Consider the following 17080-nt stretch of genomic DNA (forward strand, 5'->3'; position numbering starts at 1 on the left):
TAAATTTCTCGACCAACGACAATATTTTTTTCTCGTACCGTTTTTTTATACCTAACATTGCAAGTAATGCATATCAGATGCGCTATACACAGCACTGCTTATGACATTAGGTACAATGTAAAAAATGATAGTCGTTAGTCATGATTTTAACTTTTCAACTTGGGCAACAATAAAATTCATTGAAAATATATCTACATAAAAACCGTTGCACGTATGCGGGTGGTGCTGTACGATTCTCATGAAAAGGCACCCTCGCTATACCAGTACTGGGGAGAACAAAGAATTCTCTCGGTGAAAAAGCGGCGAGAGCTCATACAATCCTTTTGTTGAATGAATGGAATATAAGCGTAATAAAATTTCGAGTGTAAAATTCGTTCTCTCCACCGCTAGCTGTCGATACTTAAAATAAAGAGATTTTGTCTCATTTTTGGTTCTTCAGTTGAAAAGATGTGAGACATGTCACCAACTAAACCTCAACCAAAATCAATCGTCATTTTAAGGACGACCACATTGTTTTCAATTAAAATAATAAAAATGAGTTTTTCACATCTGAGTACTAGAGTGCCAATGAGATGTATGAAAAAAATTGATTTCCGAATATGATTAGCGGTAGGGCTCAAAAGTTTCGTCTTCTCGAAAAAAGTCACCAAGTCACCAAAATTTCAGCTCGATTGAACATCGGGAATACGTGCCTCAAAGCGGTCAAAGTTCCAAGGCTCCCGGTTTAAAAATTTTCCAAGTCCCAGAAACTCGACTCTTTTGTATTTTTTTTTTTTCGATTTAACACCAGATCTCGACGTTTCATGCATTTCGATCATATTCAAAAAGAGTACGGGACACGAGGCATATGGACGCTAGGCATATGGATGTTAGGCATAGTATGCTAGGCATACAGACGCGAGGCATAATGGATGTGAGGCATAATGGATACGAGGCATACTGCCAGAAGGCATAACGGACGCGAGACCGAATGGACGCGAGGCCGAATGGACGCGAGGCCGAATAGACGCGAGGCCGAATGGACGCGAGGCCGAATGGACGCAAGGCCGAATGGACGCGAAGCCGAATGCGATGTTGTACGATCGCATGAGATCCAATAATGTAGTTCAGGTGTTATTATATTCCTAAGGAGTTTAAGTTGGGTATAATACCTTTTTTGAAATCATGCGGCGAAGTCGCATAATCGAGGGCAAGGAAACGAGGCGGCACTAAGCCGCCGTGGTTTCCGCAGTCCGAGCCGGCCGCTGACCAGCCGTCGGAAGCGGCGGCCTCTCGCACCCAAACGACTGATCTACTGGTTTGCTAGGTCTACTCAAACAGAGTTTTCTTCCCTTAGTTAAGTCCGAACGAGCGGTAGCGAGTAAGGACAGCATTCGCTCGAACAGCGAGTCGGCCGAAGGCCGCGAGTGTATTGCTTTCCAAATGACACTTTAGGCGAAATACATGTTATCCAATGCTGTGATGATGATGGCGATAACACATTCCACATCACTTCCCCTTGGCCTTGTGTCCTTTCGGCCTTGTATCCATCCGGCCTTGCTTTCATTCGGCCTCGCTTCCATTCGGCCTCCCGTCCATTCGGCCTCGCGTCCATTCGGCCTCGCGTCTATTCGGCCTCGCGTACATATGCCTCGTGTCCGTATGCCTGCCGTCTATTATGCCTAGCGTACTATGCCTCGCGTCTGTATGCTTAACGGGGTGTCATCATTCAAAAAATCGATTTTTATTGGCACTCTACTGAGTACTACAGTAATCGTAAGTTCAATTTCAAGAAACGGAGTGTTATTTACTCCTAGGAACTGTAAGCGTTAGTAAGACTTTTGAAGAAACTTTGCACAGGAATCTTATTAAGTAAACTGAGTATTTTCCGTGGGTGGAAAAGAAAATTTAGAGTCCACAGTAATATTTTGTGGGGGCGTATGTATAGGCGTAAAAAATTCTAAATAAACACTAAATTTCAATTTACAAAAAAAAAATAGTAGATTTTTTCCCTAATCATTTTTTTAAAGAAATCCAAAAAAAAAATTTGTATAAAATCCAGGACGCAGAAAAAAAATTTTTTTTTCCTAAACTAACAAAACTGAAAAATTTTTTTTTTGCAATTTTAACACTATTGAAAATAAATGTATTTCAATTTCAATAAATGTATGATTTAAACAATTATTTTTAATCAACAACACTCATTTATATATTTTATAGAAAAAGGAATGAATTTTCTCTCCAAATTTATTTTTTATTGAAGCTTGGCATCATTTCAAAACTTTTCATAAAAAATCCTGGATGGCGAAATATAAAACAATTTTTTACCTAAAAATATGGTTTCAAATATTTTTATCAATCTCAAATTTTTTTGAATGAATCATAAATCATAAAGCTATTGGCGACTAATTTTCTAAATGCATCCGTTTCTGAAATATTTCAAAGTTAAGTTCGGAACATATCAGTTTCTTTTATTATAATGTGCTTTTTTGTGAGTTATTTGACTTTGACAGCAAAGAGATAGAATTGGGATTTTACAAACAACGAAAGGTTTTTGACGATGATGCCAAATATGTCCTTGTTGATCTTCATTGTGACGTTAATTTTTCACAAACACCACCAAACTAATGCACTGAGCACTGATAAACATTGACTGTCTCTTTTACAGTTAATTAATTTTAAAATTGAATCACTAAACCTTTAAATAGTAACAAAACAGACGGCGATGAAAGTTAAATGATTTTAACAACTGCCTCTTTGCGACTTTAATTCTTCCTTGCGTGAAACAATAGTGTGCTTTCTCTTCTCTGTCACCCTCTTCAGCAAGTTTGCAAGCACGAAGAAATTTCATTACGGAACGTTTTGTGAATGGACTGTGAAAGAACAAAAGAAAGAACCTCGTCCATCGTTTATATCCTGTAATTATAGCACTTAAATTCGCTGTAAAAAGTCCACTAAATTACGACGAAGGCGAAAAAAACCGAAGCCGAACCCCATGCATTCATGAATGGATGATAGGGATGAATTTAATTTTAATGTTCTTATAAAAACTGACAGGCGCGACGATGCTGCCCTGTAATTGTTCGCTTCTCTCCGTCGGAACGCGATAGTCCTAGACAGTGGCAGGCGCGTCGCGGACAGCAACAGGCAAAACAAAGCGGCACGAGATTTAGGCGCCGCTCTCCGTCACTGAGCTGAGCAGCTTAATCTATGAGAATAATCCAAGAAAAACAGTCCAAGATTGATTATGAGTTGTGGGAATGATTGACAACAGGAAATGAGCGTTATCGTGGTGGCGTGGAGGCAGCAGAAGTTGCGCGGGGTTATGGAGTTATTAACCTTTTGCTTACCTTTGAATGTTTTCGAGAATGTACCTATAGAAAGAACCGTGAAAGTAGACGGTCTGTATTGAGAGCATCCTTGGTTGGACGTGGAAAGTACCCAAAATAACACCGGCTGGGTCGTTCCTAATCAAGTCCAGGTCAGTCAGGCGGAAATTTCAATTTCAATTCTATACCTGATGATGCCGCTTGTTTTTTTTTCGCGTTGAGTAAGGTGAAACAGGTTCCATCCGTCTCTGCTCGATTACATCACCCTGCGACGGGCGCAGAAAAATTGGAAGATATTAATCAAGTTGTGGTTTATGGGTGATGTATTCATTACCTCGGCGACGACGAGTTGCTGGACGAGTTTCAAGAGCACCACCCGCTCTCCCGCTCTGCTTAGTGTGCAAACTGTGAAAGTCATACCCGTGTCGTTCGCTACTAATTAGCCAGCAACAACAACACGAGATTCTGAGCCTAAAAGAAGCCTCGCTTGACCGGAGTTGTGATCAGGCGACTAGAAGAATTTGCATATTTGAACACATATAAGCATGCATGCTTGCAAGCTGATTAGGAATCACGTTTAACGTGCTGAGAGCTGAGTACAGCTCAAACAAGATGTTGTAATTAAACGGTGCTGCTTGTAATGATCACTTGGAATGTTTGTAGTGACTGTTATTAACACTGGGAAGAGGAACTTTCTTGTAGCTAGCGCTGCTAGTTATGTGTTTTAATGTATATTGATCTATAGTTAAGGATGAAATAATTTGCTTAAGCAATGATTATAGTTCTGGTGTGCTTGAGAAACCAGCTGATCATTTAGTTTTTAACCATTCGAGGTTGAAACTAGGATTACGACAATTTAATTACCTGCGGACAGAAAAATGATTGTACGCTTAAATTGATTAGGTGCGCAGTCAAATATTTACCAGTACCGCTCGATTACCCTGTTATAACTATTTTAAAGTGCCAAACGTTTTGAATTGACACCGAGCATTTATTTTGCTACCACTCGTGCGATTGTAGCGTCTTGAAACTCCAACCAGAAAGCTCCCGTTCGGAAAGTGAAGTGCTAGTCTCGCGAGGTCTTTGTATTGCTTTTTATTCGCTTGTCAGGATAATGTTTTTATTTTATTATTATTTTTTTTTTTTTGCTCGCAATGACCGACTCGCTTTGTCGACATTCCTATTTCCCGAATCCAACCTTAATGAAGGTTTCGTTATTTCACACAATGCCGCTCGCTTCGATACGCAATTTCATTGCGCCTGTTTAACGACACAGTCTCTTTACTTGCTTGTCGTTACAGTTGCTTGATTTCCTATGCACTTGGAAGAACGCAGATTGATGCTTTTTTTTTCTTTCAATGACAACTCGAAGTAAGACGTGTTAATACGTATATCAACCTTTCAGCGCTTGATTCGCTCCATCTTGATCGCAGATGAAATAAAGTCGAATAAACGATTCTAAACTGTTTTACGTGCTTCATCTATGTATGCCGTGCAAGCAAATTTACTTCACTGATCTTTGTGGTTCGATGGCATTACAATAATAATTGTAAGATTTCGTACGTTCATTCTTAAGAATGCATTCCAGTATCTATTCAATTCTTACGGATTCGTAGAGGCTTCTGTTTTCTATTATATTTTATGTTCAGTGAAGGAAAATGATTCCTTGATGTCCGTCATTAAGATAAACAAAATAAATGCGTATGGACATTCAATTCGACACTAACCGTCTCTAATTGATCAATCGCTCGCTGCTCCTCCTCGCAACGCAAGAAAATGCGTAAAATCCAATAATCGACCCATTCGCGCACGAAAATAACCGGCTTATTTAGATTAATTTCCCCCAATTATCGGATTGTTTAAAGCACTGAATGCTCAACACATCACGCGGCCTCGACGGCGCGAGCTATTGGCAGTAAATCCTGTCGGAATCGTGCCCAGCGCTCCGCTGCAATAACGGCGAGAACGTACTGCACCACGGTCCTGGGCCGTCAAGTCTGCGCAAGTGAACCGGCCGGCCAGCGCGATCGAAAAGGATTGCTCGCATTGCTTCTGTCTGTTGATAGCATAATCATACCATTCCCCTGCGCAAGCATAGCGGGGCTCGTGCGGTCAATGTAGTCTGTGTACACTCACTCGCTTCACGTGAAGAAGCCCACCACGGGGATCCATCTGGTCGGGTCAAGGATTATTAGTTCTTGCCGATTGTTGTGGCAGCCACAGAGCCCAACCTGGATGGTCTCTGGAGGTAGAATTGAGCAAAGTTTAGTTTGTACGTTGGTCCGTTCGGTCGAACGGACGGACGTTCGTCCGTTCCTTATCAGTGGGGTGCAATTATTTTCCTCTCACACACAGTAAAAAAACAGTAGCTCCAGCCCAGCAGACGCAGCGAAAAGGAGTGTAACTTCGGTAGCCAAACCTAATATGTTAGTCGCAAATTACAGCTTGCGGGACAGGTTTTTTTTTTTGGGTAGCACTAAAAATGTAATAATTCAACGGTGTGGTAGGAAGACGTGGGGCGGAGATGGTGCAAACCTGGAATTATAATTCCTTGAATTCCTCAACGGTGTCCTGCATTTTTTGTTCTGTTTTGTGCTGCGGGGAGCGTTTTATTCTGTTTTTGGTTTTGTACCTCTCTGATTTCGAAGAAACGTTTGGTTGACAAATCCATGCAAATTGCCGTCACTTGGACTTTTTCCATTCATGTGTATTAGAGAAAACACAGAGTATTAATTAGCTCGAATCGGTGTTCAAATTTGATGTTCCGATTCACAGTGAAGACCTCAAATCTTACAATAAATGAGAAACCCGAAAATTTACAGCTTTACTTTACCATTACTTGATTCTGTTATACCCACAGCCAATAAGAATACAACTATTTCGATAGTTTCAGACCAAACTGCGCGATCTGGGGTTGAAGTCATTCAAACATATTCTTGAAGGTTACTAAAACACAGTTGTACTGTCTTTCCCTTGACTTTGCCACGACCAGTTATTGTAACTTGCAAATTCGATTAAACGGAATAGCGATGTGACGTTGAACAAACGGAATAGTGATGTAAAGATTATCGTATCAAATACTTACGGAGAGAACTTACGCAACAACTAGGTGGGGCGGCGTAAATGGTAGAATGGAAGAATTAGAAAAAGGGGACAAACTGCGCTGCACATTGTTTGTGAGTACATAGACGAGCGCTGTGCGCGGAGTATATTATTTTCTGCTAACTGTATAACCGTTAACAAATATATCGTTACGATAGCACTGAAGACAAGCGGCAAAGCAGCCAAGTTCCGACTTTCTTATGTTTACTGTTGCCAGGAGATGTAGTCGAACACATTTTTATGAAATATCCTGGCACTGCCAAGCACAAATTAAAATCAGTCTTTCTCAGGGCTACAAACACGATCTTGAAGCAATTAAATTTTCTAACCTTGCAAATTTTGAAATCTGTGACCGCAGTTCTACATTTATTCTAAGTAATTGAAAAAATAGCGCTGGAAGACCCTAAAATAGAATTGTTTGAATGTGATCATACTTTGACTATTGAGCTAGTATAAATTTGTAAATTGGAAATCCTTGATTTATCATCGGTTTCGTACGATACTAACACAACTCAAAATTATGCATTTTTGGTGGTATACGATACTAGATACTGTTAAGTTTCATTCCACGAAACCCCGTTTCAAAATTCACAAAAAATTCCAAAGTTATGAGTAGAAGTGCTTGATGAGCCAGTTTCCAATCAACCATCCTCTTGTTACAGTGATCGGTTATACAATAAAGACTGAAATTTCTGCATGCTAGGCTTTCATACGTGACTACTGAGACTTGGCCTTATTTTCAGACCTTATTGATCGTAACATACGTTTAACAAGGTCTACATTTTCATAAGTGCAATAAAATCCCAATTTTTCGAATTGAGGGGACAAATTTTCTAATAATCGACTAGAAGAATGAAAGAAATTCACGATTTGTGGTTCGCGAATCAACATACCCTCGAAAGTAACACATTGAAGCAAGAAGATGAAAAACCTACTGTGGTTTGTGTTTTCATCAAGCTTTGAAAAATATGTAGAAGGTTTTATCTGACACACAACCACATTATTTACGTAGGACAACGGAAGGCTCTGCGTATGAACGCATAATTGTAACATTTGCAAAATTGGTTGTTCGAGCAAACGACTAATATTTTGACCTCATATACCTTATATCCCAACATATCTTGCAAATGGATAGTCCAACTGTACTTCGTATTATGTAGATGGTATTACCTTATACTATGTATACATTGAACATCACTTTTGATTTTTTTTCGAACTGAATTTCTATTTTTAACAACAGCTTTTTCCCGTTAACACGCAAGTTCATTGAGCAGACAGTATATGAAGTAGAGAGAACAAAAATTAAGCGAACTGGAAATATGATACAGATTAGGAAAAATATACCGCATCCCGACGGGACTTGAACCCGCAATCTCCCTGTCTCCGGCATGGTGTTTTGACCAATTAAACTACGGGGGACGGTGGTACTGTTCCACAATCTATATCGTATGCGGGTTCAAGTCCCGTCGGGATGCGGTATATTTTTCCAAATCTGTATCATATTTCCAGTTCGCTTAATTTTCGTTCTCTCTACTTCATATACTGTCTGCTTAATGAAATCACTTTTGATGTTGAATTTTTTGGAATTTTTATAACGAAACTTATATGCCGTTAAACCACAGTGGAAATGAAGAAACCAGAAACGGATCACCGGTGGTAAGTTACTGGACACAGAATAACTTCTGAGTTCCAGTAGATGCTGATGTTGATTCAAATGGCAGCTTTTTTGACATAAAAAGTTGAAAATGTAAAGCATTGTAACAATTATACGGTTATTCATTCTATGCGTCAAAACAACTTATAAGCCGATTTCAGTCAAAAATTGACACATTTTGCTGAGAATCAAAGTTTAGAAAATTTAAAGGTTTCGTAGAAATGAAAATGAAAAAGGAAATTAACAACGCTTTTTTCCACTTTTATATGTATTTATAAAGAGAAAAACCATTAACTACTTAATTGTAGATTTGTTTGTCCTGAAAAGGACAGTGTTTGCACTGTTTGCATCATTAAACAAAACCGAATTTCTTTTCGGTGAGTAGTTAATGAGAACTTTACCTGCAGCCTCCACAACAGCTTCCATTTACTTTGTCTATTCAGCAGTCGGAAACTGTCTTCTGCCGCACAAGAAACTGAATCCAAAAACAAATCAAGCACGATCCAATCTGATTGCCTTTCACTTCTACCGCCATTTGTTTGAACCGCCCACTTTCCCTATCTTCTGCTTGCAACGCCCTCATCTGTTGCTGCTTTCTGCTCCTTTCCATCTTCTGCTGCTATTGGTACTTGAAATCTGACGATCACTTTTTTCTTTCTTACTTGCAATGTTGGTAGGGGAAAATAGTCTCAAGATTTTTTTCATGCATAAAAGCAGTACAGACATGCAGCGCGCGTTCATTTCCAATCTGGCCTCTGAAGTAGAAGCACCAGCAGCGTTTCTTATGTCGAATTCGTTTTCGTGGTGTAGCTACACCTTTTCCGGACTACATTTTGCAGCTTCAAATAAAACATTTTCAGTGTAGTTGCATTGGTATGCGTTATAATGGGATAGCTGTCAATTTGTTTTGTTTTGGCCATTATCGTCATCGTCATTTTGTCACGTTTCCATTTCATTTGTCCATCTCTCAAATGTGCCAAAAAAAAACTGACACTTTACCACGTGGAACGAGAGCCAAAACAAACCAGTTTCGTCACATACGTGTGAATGTGTTGGTAACTTCCTACAGTACACTCTGCTTTTTTCGGGTGTAGTCCGGGACAGAAAAAGGGCAGTCCGGAAAGTGAAATGAAACATTTACGGTGTCAAAAGTGTATTCCGAGTGTCGCTACACCGCGAAAACGAAAACGACACTAAATGTCTTCCGAGAGATGATGCATGTGAATCGCATACAACTATACAACTTTTTCTTGTTCCGTCATTCTCGCTTCTACGTTTACGAAACTGGTCGTTCTTTTCCCTAAAACGACTACCTTCGAAACGCAGAAGCGAGAATGACGGCACTAGAAAAAGTTGTAAAGTTGTGTTTATGAGCTGCTGCTGATGTTTCTTTTTCAGAGGCCAGATTGGAAATGAACGCGAGCCGCATGGCTTTGCTGCTTTTATGCATGGAAATGAGACCATCTCTTTCACGGGAACAGTTGAATGAAACAACCAGTCACGTGGTAGCGATGAAGATGCGAGGATCAAATTTGGACTTTTTTTTTTAATAATAATAATTATTACTACATGAATGATGTATGAACCATAACCATATGTGTCGATTTTTACATTGCTCTACATGATTGAAATGTTGCATGTAAAACGTTCCACAAGATGGGAGAGGAATCCCAAAATGGACCCTTACAGAAAGACGTAGTCCTACGTTAAAACAATCGGAGTCACAAGATTTCGGACTCTACTCGGCTCAACGCCTTTGTTCTCACCGGTACTGGTATAGCGAGGGTGCGTTTTCATGATAATCGTACAGTACCACCCGCATACGTGCAACGGTTTTTAATTAATATTATTAATTTTTAATTATGATTTTTTATACGTACGTTTTAAATTATTGTTATCATTATTATACGGTTATTAATTACTTGCAATGTTGGGTATAAAACCTAAATTAATCCACCTATCGGTCAGACCCAGCCTTTCTCATTCAAACTTATTATTTGTAAAAATAGATTTACATGAACGCTTCAATCCAATAAATGTGTATTCACTTTTTGGGTTCTAAAATAATGATGTTGTAATAGAAGTATTAAATATGAAATTTGACGTAATGAAAATGCTCAATAAATAGCGAAATAAAAGTAATGATTCTTAATTTCGAACAATTCAATCACGAGCGATACCGGGCACATTCAAATGGTACGATAGCACATTTAAATTATATTGTGGCCACATATATTGATCAAAGCAGGTATAGTTTTAAATAGCCTTTGAATTTCTTTTCTTTCCATAACTTTTAAGCCACATATCAAATTGTTATGAAGTTTGTTATTTGTAAGTTTGAGAGATGACTCAATCGTATGACACTAGTAATGTTCAAACAAGTCGTGTAATCTTTGAGATAATAGACTGTAGTTGTTTTATTAACAATTTAATACATAACGGTTGCTTAGTTCGATTATAATCAAATGAAATGGGAACGTATAGGGCAGCCAAACTTTGAAACCACGTGTTCAATCATAACTCATCAGTTAACCCTTAACTAGCCTGTTCATCTGATAATACAATTGATCAAATCGGTTGTGTACCTTCTGAGATAATGAAGTTTCGTGATTTTCACAATTCGGTACATTACAGACGAAGTTACAGTTCGATTACAGTAAAATTCAATAGGGTGTTATGAGTCAGCTAGACCTTTCATTTGACACTGATTTCGTGAAAATCGGTTCAGCCATCTCTGAGAAAAGTGAGTGAGTTTATGAATTCTTCGGAATATGTTTCTTTTCATAGCTGGATTTCACATTTTTAAACATAACAGGCAAAGTAATAGTCCGATTGCAAAAAAATCAATAGGGTCTTATGGGGTAACTAGACCTTTCATATGACACTGATTTTGTGGAAATCGGTCCAGCCATCTCTGAGAAACATTAGTGAAATTAAACAGTCTTCAGAAGACGTTTCTTTTCATAACTTTTGAACCACATGTTCAATCTTATAAAATTCAAAAGTTAAGGGTTTTTAAAATAGCCCGTTCATTTGATACCAATTTTATTGAAATCGGTTGTGTGGTTTCTGAGATATTGATGTTTCGTGTTTTTTACATTTTTAAACAAAACCTCTAAAAATCCAATTACAATGAAATTTAATAGGGTCTTATGGGGCAACTAGAACTTTCATTTGCATATAATTTCATTAAAATCGGTCCAGCCATCTCTGAGAAAATCGAGTGAGATTGGGAGAGCGTTACATACACACACATACCCACACACATACACATACAAAAAATGCTCAGCTCGTCAAACTAAGTCGATTGATATACGAGATTCGACCCTTTGGAGCACTTTTATACCTTTGGTTTTTCCAGTGATTGCTATACCTTTCTAGGAGAAAGGCAGAAACGGTACGAGAAAACAATATTGTCGTTGGTCGAGAAATTCGGTTTCCAAGTCCAACGATGATATTAAAGTAAATCAACTAAAAGGTTAAAATAGTTTCAATAGTCGCGAGGTGTACGATTCAAGAAAATTGGTCAAACAATGTTTGAATGGTTGAAAGATTTTTAGTTTATTATTTCTATTGACGTTGATTGTGAGTTGTTACTGAATTTCCGCTTTAACGATCTCTTGAATGCGGTTCTGTCTGAACTTGATTTTGATAGATTCAACTATTCAGGATCACCTTTTCGCCTGGTCATTGAAGCAAAAAATAAATTTTTTGGTGCATGTTCAAACTATTGGAGCGAACTGTTCGAACGATGCACTGTAAAATCAATGTAGGATGGAACAGCAAAAATGAATGCGAATGCTTGGGCACCGATTTGCTGTAGAGTTTTGTTCGAAGTTGCATATCTGTTCTGTGGTAATATCCTGCCATCTAATTATCAATATCTTTAAAAGCTGCTGCCATCTAGTTTTCATTTTTTTTAGTTTCCATTTTCATTTGACAGATTATGCATGATAATTCGATTTTGCTAATAACCACTATTTTATGCGCATTTGAGTCATCAGAGGGCAGCACTATCCGTTGTAAAGGTGTTGTAGGAAAGATGCGTAAAAGAACTGGATGTCAGGTATCTTGTTCTAGTCATCTTTGCTTTAATGTACTAGCTGAAAGCTAAAAGAGTATAATTTTCTGAACAAAACAAGATTTTTTTTTAAATTTACATCGTTGTCCTTCAACTTTTAATTAGAGAATAAAAATTGTTCGAAATCTATTGAATGACAAATGGTACATGGACGAACTGACATTAAATTGATTTCGAGCAGTTTGGATACGTGATTTAAGAACCGAACCAGCTATTGGGTTGTTTAGCTATATCAGTTTTTTACGTCATCTGAAAGATGACGATGATTAGGTAAAAAAATATAATTTTCTAAGTAAAGCGGGATTTTCAAAAATTATCTATCGTTGTCCTTCAATTTTTAAATCACGAATTAAAACTGCTCGAAATCGCTACAATGACAGTTCGCCCATATACCAACTGTCATTGTAACGATTTGGTGCGATTTTTATTTTTCATTTAAAAATCGAAGGACAATGATATAAAGTTTTAAGACATCACGTTTTTCTCAAAAAATTACAATCTTTTACCTGATATATAAAAATCTGGAATCCGTGAGTAGCTAAATAACCCAATCCTTTACAGAAAATGATGAGTGGTATCACAAGAAAAATTCGAAAATTCCTTCGAACAACTGGCAAATAATTTTGATGTGTTTCCCTTAAAGGTTGTTTAACAACCTACAAAGTAGTTTTCTTCACATTTTTCGCTGACGGACCGTTTAATAATTACGTCAGCATATTTTTCCCCTCTCCTCCCCTAATTGCTTACGTAATTATTGAACGGCCCCAGAGATAAGTTACAGTAAGGAAACAGGCTTAATTTTTTATATCCTCATCATTTTTTCCCGATCCTCCTTCGCAGGCTAATCTTATCTCCTCAGAGAATCACTAACGAGTAGGAGAATATCATTCACTACAAAAACAACTGTTCTCACACTGGTGAGCAAAGCGATATATCTGATATATCTGTCCGGAGTGATAATAAACTGGTGTGATCTTTCTCACACGAAAGGTTATTACGCTCAAAAACTACACAGCAGAGTTCACTGCAGTGCTTTTACTATTTGTCTCCAAGCAAACATCAAATGAGGGAAGCACTTAAGTAGGAAAGTAGATTGCATAGTTTGCTTTGCATCTTCAAACTGAATAAAATTTCCAGCCGCCCTTCACGCATGTTTGCTCGTCGAATGCTATCGAGTTTATCTCACCAGTGATCATTGCGGTGTACTACTGTGTATTCCCATTAAAGTGATTCATCAGTCTTGTTTCGTTCAGCTGTGGTGTAAGCAGCAAGTGTATTATTTTTCTGAGAGCGGCAGAAACACAGCACAAAACAGGGTGAAGAAGTTTGGCAAAAAATTACTATCCGCAGCGCTCATGCTGGTCAATAAGTGAGCGGTGAAAATTCACTCTTCTCGTTCCACATATTGAGGAGAATACCAAGCCTACTCTTCCGCTAATTTTTCCAATTGGTAAAAGTTAAAATTCTGTGTTGTGTATATGGCATCTAATAATAATACATATTTAAACTACTCTACTGTACATTTATTATCAAAGAATAGAAAAGAATAGCCTCAAAAGCTTTGAATAGAAAAGCATAGCCAACATGATTAAATGATTGGGTTCGTTTATTTGCGTTTATGTGTAAAGGGCATTTGGTATGAGCGTGCGAATTATTTTCAGTGTATGTAGGGTGAGTCTATCGTTATTATGACACCTCATAATAATTGGTAAATCGGGTATAGTTATCGGAATAGGCTGACCAGACGTACCATTTTGAACGGGACAGTGCCGTTTTTTCGACTAGCTTTAACCTCCCGTCTTTTTGCCGTTTTGTACCGTTTTCGGATACTCCTTGAAAAAATCTTAAGAGCAAGTCCACGCTACTTCGCAAATCGAAACGAAACAAAATAGTCATAGACGTTTGAATATTTTGTCATTTTCACTCAAAAAAATTTTTTTGGGTGTTTTTTCTATTATTATTATAAATTATCGCTAAGAGCAGTGTAGAATGACCGCTTTATCAACTAGGAACAACTGTGCAAAGTTTCAGCGAAATCAGAAAGGACATCCTAAAAAAAAATATTTTTATTTATTTTCCATGGAATGCCTCTAAAACAGAGTTTTGCATTGAAATTTTTCTAAATTGAAAATAAGTTTCCAAGCAGCCAGGATTTTTCTGAAATTACTGAGTACGTTTTGTGCATTCCTGACAGTACCGCACCACTGGAAGGACATCCCCTATCGTGAACTGATGAAAAAGTCGCGCTCGTAAGTTGAGACCATGATAATTGTTAGTCAAAATCTCGATCATCATGTGACAAGTTTCAGGAACTCATTACAAAAAATAACAAATTCATCAAAGCAATGAATAATTGTTTGTATGCTTTGGTTGGTCAAAATTTACATAAATCAATTTTATCATGTGTCCCGTTTTTTGAACCCATTTGTCCGGTTTTTCTCCCGAGAAAATCTGGTCAGCCTATATCGGAACAAAATCATTGTTACAGCAGTGAAGTATCATATGTTTACTTCAGTTTACAGATATCGGTTATGTTTGGGATGCACTCAAATGCAATGCTGTACATTTTTCATTGACTCCCCACATCTGAATTTGTAGAATTTGTTCTCGTTTCTGCCATTCGAAGTTCGCGCTCCATCATAGCCCAAAAGGTTTCGATCGGGCGGAGTTCAGGACAGTTTGGTCCTCTGTATGAAATTTTGCGAAGCATCAGGTTTTTTTGACCAAGTCCGACGTCGAAATATGCGACTTTTTCTTCAAAAGTACGCTGACTTTCGTTGTTTGCTCTTTATTACATTTCAGTATAAATTCGTGAGGCGATAACAACACTGTTAACCTTTGCTTTCAATTGAAAATCATTCGATTTCTTTACGAGCACATCAGCTGTCAAAATCGATGCAAGTGTATTCGAGTAGTTTTCATGTGAGTCACTACTCCTCTACATCCGTATCTCATTGTTTCATTATTGTCATTGAGATTTGAGTTGCCAGCACACTTCAACAAATCATAGAAATTTCAATATTGTCGTATTACTCTAAAAATTAGCATTTTGATTCTTGAACAGTGTACGACGGTAGAAAAACATAAATGAACATTGTAATATTTTGATGAAGATATCAATTCCAATCAACCACAGCATCGTAACATCAAAAACTCTATGGACCCAAAGGTTCATCGACCAGCGTCCATCGATATGCGCGCTGCTCTGTTCTGATTATTTGGTCCGACGTAAAAAAGCATCCTGATTTCATATGAGAATAAATAAATACGAAAAACCGTTCACAACACATGAAAATATGGCCTCGAAGCATGAAACAAAAACGGAAAAATTAAAAGAATCCGCTCTGTCAGTAGGATACACTGATCCGTCGTCCCCACTTGCACCCCAACTTGGAACCACTTGCCTTTATGCGAGCCAGCATAAAGCCTGCGCATGCTCGGTCATTTGCACCCCCCCGTGGCCGAGTGTGACTACACGAGCACCGGTGGCGATGGCGGTGGAGTTTCAGGAGTGCGGGATTACCTCTCGCATGGGCGAAGTAGATACGAAGTGTACCAACAAAATCATCATTTAGTTATGAGATGCAAAGCAGTGTGAATTGTGAAGAAGCATGAAGAATCGACCATTCACAAGCGGCAAACCGGAGAGAAATATTGCAATAAAAATAAAACTATTTAAAAATACAATTTCCTGTTCGTAAACAGTTCTGTCCTTTCGTGCTGTCGTTTTTTTTCTGCGCTCTTTTTTGTTTAGTGTTAATCGAGTGTTTCAACGACGGGGTTGAGGAGTGGTTCATTCAGGATTTTTTTTTTGTATTTCGAGTTCAAACCTGCTACTCAGCTCAGCTCAGCGCAGGCTAGCTCTGGATTGCTGCCGTTCTAAGGCTTAAAGGTTGAAGGCGATCCAAATTGGAAACGTACCAAAGTTCACCTGGTCGACTGGCAGCAAAGTAGCTCCGGCCGACCAGCTGGAAATGGAGAAACGTAGCGCTCGGAATGTCTGTGCGTATATGCATGGAAAAACTTATTAAAATGTGAAGTACGAAATTAATGACTTTTTTATTTTCGGAAATATATAACTTTTTTCTCGTTTTGACTGGAAATGAAATGGATAGTTTATTAAAGTTAAAAAAACACGGACGCGAGCGCGACTGCGGAACGAATGTCGAAATGCGTTTCGCGCAGGGAAGCAGGATGTAATCACCCAACCTGAAGCTGGCCACTGAACCAATGCTGGTGGCTACACCGGATAAGCTCGAATATTGTGAGCGGTGTCGTAAATAGGCTATGGCTATCCCAACCATTGAAATTATCTTTTGAACCCACTCGAACGACAGTACATTCAATTTTAAAACAATATCTCCTGATTTTTTTTGAGATTACTGTCATTTTGCTTTTTCTTTGTCATTTCTTTGAACCCCGAATTAGCATAACAATTATGAACAATTACTCGCAAGCTCACCTCAACAAATCGAGTCACAATTAATACGACCCTTTGGAAACGCCCCTGTCTTTGCAGTGCACTGGCCGTAGCAGAGACAATTCGATGTTGCAATAAATGCAAGGAAACTCATTAAAATATAGATTTTCATGCCCAGTCAGAGACAACAGTTTCGAGGACCGTGCTAAAAGGACGGAAGAAAAAAAAATGCATTTTCTGAATTGCCGAGCTGCACGCAGAACGGAGGTCCAAAACCAACCAACCGTCCTCCAATACGTGCAGAATCAATTACCCTGACTGGACCCTGACTGCGGGTCTGGGGCGGTGCGTTGCGTTGCGGTGCTCGATGAGCGCTTAGACCAGCCATAAAATGCGAGTGTTTGTACGAGCGCAGGAATATAGCGCAGAAACGCATTAGGAAGCAAGTGCTCGGAAAGAGTTATAGGTCCTGCATGATTTATGTGCTCGTTGGCCGGCTCTGGCTGAGGCAAACG

The 17080-nt window shown here is 38.6% G+C and overlaps 1 protein-coding gene across 6 annotated transcripts in view; it reads left to right on the plus strand.

The window, feature by feature from the left end:
• LOC129721016 (transcription factor AP-2-epsilon) overlaps positions 1–17080 on the plus strand; it is a 343755-nt gene that overhangs the window by 202318 nt on the left and 124357 nt on the right. The gene's annotated exons all lie outside the window — the stretch shown is intronic.

This window comes from Wyeomyia smithii, chromosome 2 (assembly GCF_029784165.1).
Source record: "Wyeomyia smithii strain HCP4-BCI-WySm-NY-G18 chromosome 2, ASM2978416v1, whole genome shotgun sequence".
In the NCBI taxonomy this organism is placed as follows: domain Eukaryota; kingdom Metazoa; phylum Arthropoda; class Insecta; order Diptera; family Culicidae; genus Wyeomyia; species Wyeomyia smithii.